The sequence below is a fragment of the Scomber scombrus genome, chromosome 1 (assembly GCF_963691925.1).
Source record: "Scomber scombrus chromosome 1, fScoSco1.1, whole genome shotgun sequence".
NCBI classification, from domain to species: domain Eukaryota; kingdom Metazoa; phylum Chordata; class Actinopteri; order Scombriformes; family Scombridae; genus Scomber; species Scomber scombrus.
The window spans coordinates 35,281,967-35,290,900 of record NC_084970.1 but is presented as its reverse complement, the minus strand read 5'-3'; positions in this window follow the sequence as shown (position 1 = coordinate 35,290,900).

The window sequence follows — 8,934 nt, the reverse complement described above, 5'->3', positions numbered from 1 at the left end:
CCTCCTCCATGTCTTCTTGGTGGGAGAGACACGGAGCAATGCGTTGTGAGTTAAGTCATTGCATGCTCTGTCTCTGTCCATTACCTCAGCGTGTTCCCCTGTCACATGTGATGGGCGCTGCGATCCCCGCTGCAGGTGCCTGATGTATAAACTCTGACAGGCCTCCAGAGGAGCTGCAAGCATGAAGGACTTTGGGAAAAAGAAAGGTCGCCCACTGTGGAGCTCGGCGCACGCAGGGGGCAGATTTACGTCTCTGTGAACTGTTGTTGATTGAATGATGGAGAAAGAAAAAAACATGCATAATAAACACGGATTATAGCCTCCACATTTCAATCACTTCAGATATTAACCCTCCTGTTGTCCTCGAGTCAAGGAAGGAAGGGAGGAAGAAGGAAGGAAAGGAGGAAGGAAGGGAGGAAGGAAGGAAGGAAGGAAGGAAGGAAGGAAGGAAGGAAGGAAGGAAGGAAGGAAGGAAGGAAGGAAGGAAGGAAGTGAGGAAAGAAAGAAGGAAGGGAGGAAGGCAAGGAAGGAATGGAGGACGGAGGAAAGAAGAAAGGAAGGTAGGAGGGAGGGAGGAAAGAAGGAAGGAGGGAGGGAGAAAGGAAGGAGAAAGGAAGGGAGGAAGGAAGAAGGAAGGAAAGGAGGGAGGAAGGAAGGAGGAAGGAAGGGAAGAAGAAGGAAGGAAGGGAGGAAGAAGGAAGGAAGGAAAGGAGGAAGAAGGAAGCAAGGGAGGAAGGAAGAAGGAAGGAAAGGAGGAAGGAAGGGAGGAAGAAGGAAGGAAAGGCAGGAGGGAGGAAGGAAGGAAGGATGGAGGGAAGGAAAGGAGGGAGGAAGGAAAGAGGGAGAAAGGAAAAGAGGAAGGGAGGAATGAAGGAAAGAAGGACAGAGGAAAGAAAGAGAGAAGGAGGGTGGAAGGAAGGACAGAAGGAAGGAAAGAAAGAACAGTCAAAAAGGATGTTGCTGGTGAAACACAAACCTTCAAAAACCTTCATTCAGAATGAATCGTCCTGTTGTGAACCTTGATACTGCACGAGGAGGAGGAGGAGGAGGAGGAGGAGGTGGAGAAGGAGGAAGACTCCTGGGTCTCAGCACATACAGAATAATAAACACACTGCCTGTTGTTGGGAAGGACACCTGGGAGCTTCTGTGGACATACACAGCTATGTCAATAACTCCAGGTGAGGTCTTCCATGCTACACTTCCCTCCTCGTGTACATGCAGGAGAAACACGGAGCAGCGAGGGAGGGAGGAAGGAAGGATGGAAGGAAGGAGGGAAGGAAAGGAGGGAGGGAGGAAGGAAGGACAGAAGGAAGGAAGGAAGAAAGGGGGATGGAGGAAGGAAAGAAGGAAGGGAGGAAAGAGAGAAAGAGGGAGGGAGGAAGGACAGACGGAAGGAAGGAAGGGAGGAAAGAAGGAACAGTCAAAACAGACGGGGTCAATTTGACCCGGGAGGACGACACAAAGGTTAAATATAAGCGCTATATAGATCCCTCAAATACTAAACAATGGAATAAAAAAGGTAGAGTCCACGACATGTTCAATACTTTCTGCTAACAATCCCATAATGTAACTACCATCACTCTACAGCTGATGGTGACGACACAAAATGACGATGATTAGTTAGCATCTGAAATCACTACTGAGGGAACTATTTAGTGTTTATTATAGAGGAAGTAGTGAATAAGTGAATAAAGTCAGAAATAGTCTGCGTCCTATTTAGCGGTAAACTATAAAATATGTGGTTTTATTATGTGACTCAAGGATGACACAAAGGAGCATTTTTTAAATCTGAGCTAGAAGATCTGATGAGAAGCTGAACTTAAGTAACCTTGAGTGTCTTTTGATAGATCTGAGGAGAAAAATGAACGGCACACTTGAGACTTTCGGTCAAAGCTTCATGAATGAATAAATAAGTAACAGCCTTCATCGAAGCGCTGCTGCCTGAGCTTTTCATCTAAATGTTTTCCACCAGCACAATTTCATCAGTAAAAGGCTCAACAGGGTTTTAATCTACATCACCCCACACACACACACACACACACGCACACACACCTCAACCCCCCCCCCCCCCCCCCCCCCTCACCCTCACGTGGACCCCACACAGACTCCCATCCATATCACTAATGACTTCCTTTCTGTGGATTCAACGCCCCTCATTGAGAGGTGAAATTACATTATGGTTAACATGGCTGATGATGATCTCATTGTTCAGGATTGTGGAGTTAGTGTGTGTGTGTGTGTGTGTGTGTGTGTGTGTGTGTGTGTGTGTGTGTGTGTGTGTGTGTGTGTGTGTGTGTGTGTGTGTGTGTGTGTGTGTGTGTGTGTGTGTGTGTGTGTGTGAGAGAGAGAGAGTGAGTGAGTGAATGAATGCAGGAGCAGACCTTCACACAGACTAAATGTCTTGCCTGTTTCCTGTCAGCTGTTGTTTCTCACATGTCTGTGTTGAAAGATGTCTGATGTGATTCTGCGTGTGTTCGGGACTGTGAGCCGAACATGACAGGACACACACACACACACACACACACACACACACACACAGCAAACTTTATTTAGTCATTTCCTGAGCAACATGTTTTCACAGGAACAAGGAACGTACCATAACGTACCAGCTGTTTGTACAGTAAGCTTAAAGTTAGCCTTTTTATGTGTTTATTAATTAAGTAAAGATTTATGATTAAATTAACAAAGAAACCACACAAACCAGTTCTAATGTAGAGATGAGGTTTGTAGCAGCCAATAACGTAATAACTGCTGATAACATAATAATTTTACCCGTTTTTTTTTTTATGTAATAAAGCCAAAGATGTTTTCACTTTTTGCCAATAATGTGATAAGTTATTACATTATTGGGTGGGTAAAAATATTTTTTGAATCCTTTACAAATGTAATAACTGGTGCCAATAACGTGGAAGTGTGAAACTTTATATCCAATAAATAAAACTGAAATGCAGTGATATTTTTATATTATTACGTTATTGGCTCCATTTATTACATTTGTAAAGTTTTTTTTTTTTTTAAACCTACCTAGCCAATAACGTAACAATTAATTAGATTATTGGCAAAAAGTTATTAGTTTATTAGTTCAGAAATGTTATTACATTATCGGCTGCTACAGAGGTATTACGAAATAATAACAGCCACTACCTGCCAGGTGTTACTGTTACTGTTACTATTATTATTATTATTATTATTATTAATATATTATTTCGAACATGTTAAAATAACGAAACACAATAAATAGGCTGTGGTTTATAACAAAATAGGATGAAGCAAGGAAGGAAAGGAGGGAGGAAGGAAGGGAGGAAGAAGGAAGGAAGGAAAGGAAGGAGGGAGGAAGGAAGAAGGAAGGAAAGAGGGAGGAAGGGAGGATGAGGGAAGGAAAGGAGGGAGGGGGAAGGAGGGAAGGAAAGGAGCGAGGAAGGAAGGGAGAAGGAAGGAAAGGAGGGAGGGGGGAAGGAGGGAAGGATGGAGGGAAGGAAAGGAGCGAGGAAGGAAGGGAGGAAAGGAAAAAGGGACGGAGGGAAAGAGGGAGAAAGGAAAAGAGGAAGGGAGGAATGAAGGAAAGAAGGACAGAGGAAAGAAAGAGAGAAGGAGGGAGGAAGGAAGGATAGAAGGAAGGAAGAAAGGGGGATGGAGGAAGGAAAGAAGGAAGGGAGGAAAAAGAGAGGAAGGAAAGAAAGAGAGAAGGATGGAGGGAGGAAGGACAGATGGAAGGAATGAATGAAAGAAGGAACAGTCAAAACAGACGGGGTCAATTTGACCCAGGAGGACGACACAAAGGTTAAATATTAAATGGAGGATGTTGCTGTTTTTCTAGTCCCAACCCTTTTTTCCCCCTTTTTTTTCTCATGTTACGTTAGCTAGCTTAATGCACTAACTGACAATATAAATGTTAGCTTGCTGAGCCGTTTAGATTGATAGATCAATATGTTCATTGCAGTGTGAGCAGTTCTTATTATTTGTACCAAATTGACACCTTAAGAATTCCCCAGAAGGATGTATTGTCACTTAAAGCTGAGCAGGTGGAGCCAAATGCAGGAGAGCGAAGTCAGGACTGTAGAAAAGGGTTTTATTTGCTGGATTTGTAAAAAAAAAAAGATGACAAAACGAGACAAGACTTAACAGAGGATCCAACAGAGACTGAGCAGAAGACCAAGACTTAAATATACAAGGGGACACGAACAGGACACAGGTGAGTAAAACAACACACAGGTGAAGCACATGAGGAAATCAACTAAGGCGGGGAACCACAGGAAGTAAAGATAACAGGAACTAAAACACAGTCAGAAAGTTCAGGCAGAATGTGACATATATATTCCATTAATCATTTTTAAGTGGACTTTAATCGTTCCCTGAAGTCCCAAAAGTCTCTTTCCCTACAGACCACCATTATAAAAGAGACGTCTTTAAAACTGTTACCAGGGCAACTTGAACTGCAAATCAGATAAATTATGACTCTGTTTATTATAATTTTTGATCCATGGAATTTCTATCCTTCCTGTTGTCTTCAACGTTTATCCTCCCCGGTCAAAATGGACCCGGTTTACGACATGTTTTCCTGTTTATATCTTGAAGAAATCCAGTACACCTTGTCTAATTCCCACACCAAGTTTCTTAAACTCTGTGGAACCTTTATTGATCGTATTAGGAAGGAGAGGTGACTCAGTGGGACCTAATTAAATTGGATCATACTGTATTGTGTTGTATTACATTGTAATGTGCTGTGATCCACCAGGTTAATTTTCTCTCCTGGCCTTCCTCGACCTTCTCTGTCTTAGTTACACCGACTCGATTCCTGACGCTCAATCCACTTATGGACATTTCAGTCATTACACAGTTTGACACACATGTGCATCTTTACTATGAGTTTGTTTTATTTTATTTTGTTCTCCATGTTGTTGAAAAGGAAATTCTCATAAACCTGAGTCTGGATTGACTGTTTTTAAAGCATACGGTATTAATTATCAGCCAATTCTGTGTTTTAGACCTTTTTAGCCAACTTCATCCCCTTATTACTACACGTTTCACACCTATTTTTTGGTAATGATGGTCAGTAAGCCTCATTTAAATGAAACTACACCTCATTTTGGAGATAACACCTGACAACAGGAGGGTTATATTTGTAAAGCTTTCCTCGAACTGAGAATCACGAACCAAGTTAACCTGCTCATCCACTGATTCAGACCATAGCAAATGAGTAATGGGTTTGAAAAAGTTGTTAGTCTTGTTGTAGTCATACTTATCTGAGTAACACTGAGAATTATGATTTCATGGCTTCCTACATCATTGCTCTACGTGTTGCACTTGTGGTGATTTTCCGAGGTTATGGCACAAATAATAACCTGCTTACACCTGTAATAAAATAATAAGAAAAACAAGTCTCTCCTTCACTCTTTAGACTCATCATGCACACAGTCAGATCAACTGTTGCGCAGGGTGTTGTGTTGTATAAACCGAGGATACAGCATGTGGAGTTTTGGCAAAGATTTCTGAACACTTCGCTCCGAGCAACGTGTTGGATATGTGTGCGTTGGACAGACGTGGGAGTTTTGTCCTCCTTCGGAAAACAGGATGAAGCCGAGTGTGTGTGTGCAAAGTGTTAAAGGTAGCTCAACGTGAGGAGGGCCCGTCAGGCGAAATGTAATTGTTATGCAAGTGTGAGAGTGTTTAATAGAGTCATCTGATCGGTATGAAAGAGCTGCTGAGCTGTCAACACCACAAACACTCTTGATCCTTTAATTCATTGGATAATTGAGCCCAATCTGAGGGTCCGGACCCTCCAATGACTCACCAGATGGATCTGAGAGGTCGCAAGATGATTAACACAGAGAGAAAACTAATTGCTTTTTACTATGTCTGGCTTTCCTGGCTCTAAAATCTCAGGAAACGGCCAAAAAGCCAAAATGATAGAGATGGAAGCAATCATGAAAATGCCAAGAAGCTTGATATAAGGTTATTATTCATCTAGATAAGAGCTTTACTTCATGAAAACACAGCTGTCTGCTTTTTGTACAAACAACTCAAATCAAAAACTCCCCACTGACTCTTAGTTAAAGTCCTCCTCCACTTAAAAACATGTTTTTCTTCTTCTTCCCTCAGTTTGTTGTTTTTTTTCTCTGTGCAGAGTTTTTATCTTCTGGAGGAGGAAAAGTTTCTCAGAGTTCACCTTAAATCTCAGTTCAAAAAAGCAGTGTGGAACTTTTACATATAAATGAACGTCCAGTACAACTCTCTGTATTTCACAGTATATCTGAGTTTTTAATCTGGTGTTGGGTCTGACATGCCAACGCTGGCTGTATGAATGCATGAATACAGACATATAACAGCTGGTTAGCTCTCTGCTAACTTAACCCTCCTGTTTTTCTCAGGTCAAGGAAGGACAGGGGGAAGGAAGGAAGTAAGGAGAGAATGAAGGAAGGAAGGAAGGAAGGAAGGAAGGAAGGAAGGAAGGAAGGAAGGAAGGAAGGAAGGAAGGAAGGAAGGAAGGAAGGAAAGAAGGAACCGTCAAAAGAGATGGGGTCAATTTGACCCGGGAGGACGACAGGACGGTTAAAGGGGGATAAAATAATGAAGTCATGTGCTTTTTCTAGACTTTCCAAATGGTAAGAGACCAAATGGATTAAATTCTGATGCTGAAATAAGTCATGTCATGGTGGTTTGTGTGATACTCAAATCTATTTATCCAGCGTTTTACCATAGCGACAAAGTAGACTACGTCGGCTCCTATGATGTAAGAACGCCAACAGTGTTTTTGTAATTACTGTCACTGCCAGAAGGAGGACACAAAAGCACTGCACACTAGCTTTAATGCTTTTTTAAAAATTGAACAACAATGAAATACACAAACAGGCAAACGCCACATCACAAATACAGTCTACAGCTCATAATTCAGATTCTACTCCTCACTTACAAGATCTTTCACAACCTGGCACCATCATATCTTTCGGAACTGATTCACATCTACACACCTTCCCGAACTCTCCGATCCTCCTCCGCCAACCAGCTCTTTGCCCCATCTGCCAACTTAACTACCACCATGGGGTCAAGAGCCTTCAGCCGATCTGCCCCCCTCCTCAGGAACTCTCTCCCTCCAGACATTTGCACTTCGGACTCTGTTTCCACCTTTAAATCCCGCCTGAAAACGCACCTACTCAGAGTGGCATCCTCTGTCTCACACTAACTATGCAATCACGTTCTTGTTTATTTATTGTACTGATGCACTTTATAGTCACATTCATATTTATTTCTTTATCTTTGCACTAAATGTTACCTGATTATTATTGTTGATGTACTGTTGTTGTGTTTTATGTGCCTTGTAAGGTGTCCTTGAGTGCTTTGAAAGGCGCCTTTAAATAAAATGCATTATTATTATTATTATTATTATAATAAATGCTGATTATTATAAACACTGAGACTGGACTTGAAATGAAAATTATTTGCACATTTATTGACTCATTTTTTCTTATTCTTGTTGATTGTTGATGTTGATCTTCAGGCTAAGGTCTCCTGATGAATATATGTTTGGTATTTTGATATCTGCTCGTAAAAAAGTGATCATGGCTGCTTCCTGAACCTCTTTCTTTACTTTCTCGCTCTGTCTCAATAAAACTGTGTTTATTGGGTTATTTTGGACTCAGTGGGTCAAATATGTGAAACTCATGTGGCCAGATTTTGTGGAGGTGTCATACGAATGATTATGCAATACTCTCATCTCCCTGCCCTTTATTTTTATTTTTATATAGATGTGCATGTATTTATCTAATTTCTTCTCAGACTTATTTATCATACCCTTTTTTTGCTCTTATGTGCACACTGATAAAAAAATCATCCTCTCTTTTCCCTCAATTATGGTTGTTTTTCTTAACTTCTAGCAGTCTGACTTACACAAGCAATGAAGCTTGTAAAACATGCTTTAAAATATCAAATAATATCCAAATATATTTAAATAGACATCCTTATTAATACTCAGATAGACATCACAGCATTAACTTGGTATTTCACCAGTCTTCTCTCTCCTGGTTTCTGTGGACACTTTTATAACTGCAGCTGTTACTGAAGTGTCTGTGTGGGTGTTTATCTCCCCCTGCTGGTTACAGATGGAACTGCAGAATATGTGCAGCATCATATTATCAGCACATGTCAGCTGTGATTGAAATATGGATACATGTCTTCTATACAGCATTTATAAGCAGGACATAAACAGTTAATAATGGTTTATAACACTCTATAAAGTAGCTATAAACAGATACAAGTTTATTACAGTAATAATGTATTTGTTAACATTTATAAACTCTGTTATGAAGGCATTTTAGCCTATTATAACTGTTTTAATATACTGTATAATAATTGTTTAATATAATTGTATAAAACATAGCAGCAGTAGTCGTGCTGTAATGTAAGTGGTTTTTAAAAGAGTGATTAAATGCTTTTTCTTGTTGTGCCTCCACACTGCTAAATTTAGGGGCTATAAACAGCACACAGTGTGCAAAACAACAAGTGTCCATCTTAATGTATCTAATAGGAGGAAGTCCAGCTAAAAAGATACTGGAAAATGCTCAAAAAACTAAAGGTAAAGTAATCATCAGCAAATAATGAAGCACCTAAAACCATCAGGCTCAAACAACCTGCTCAGTCAACAGGTGAGTAAATTAACAGCTGCTGTAGTTCTGTCTCTTGAGTTTTGTAAGGCTGCAGCTCAGACTGATTTTGAAGCTTACCAAGAGCTAAAGCTGATCTTATTACTATTTTCTTCTTCAACTTTTCTTCCTATCTTATTTTAAAATTAGCAAGTAGTCACCAAAGTCAAATCTTTTAAATCCTACAAATAAAGGCTTTGATTTGGATCCTTATTGAACATCTGTACGGAGAGTTGTAGCTCTACATCAAGGTGCCATTGAGAAAGAACATGACATGAACACGGGCGCAGGGGGTTTT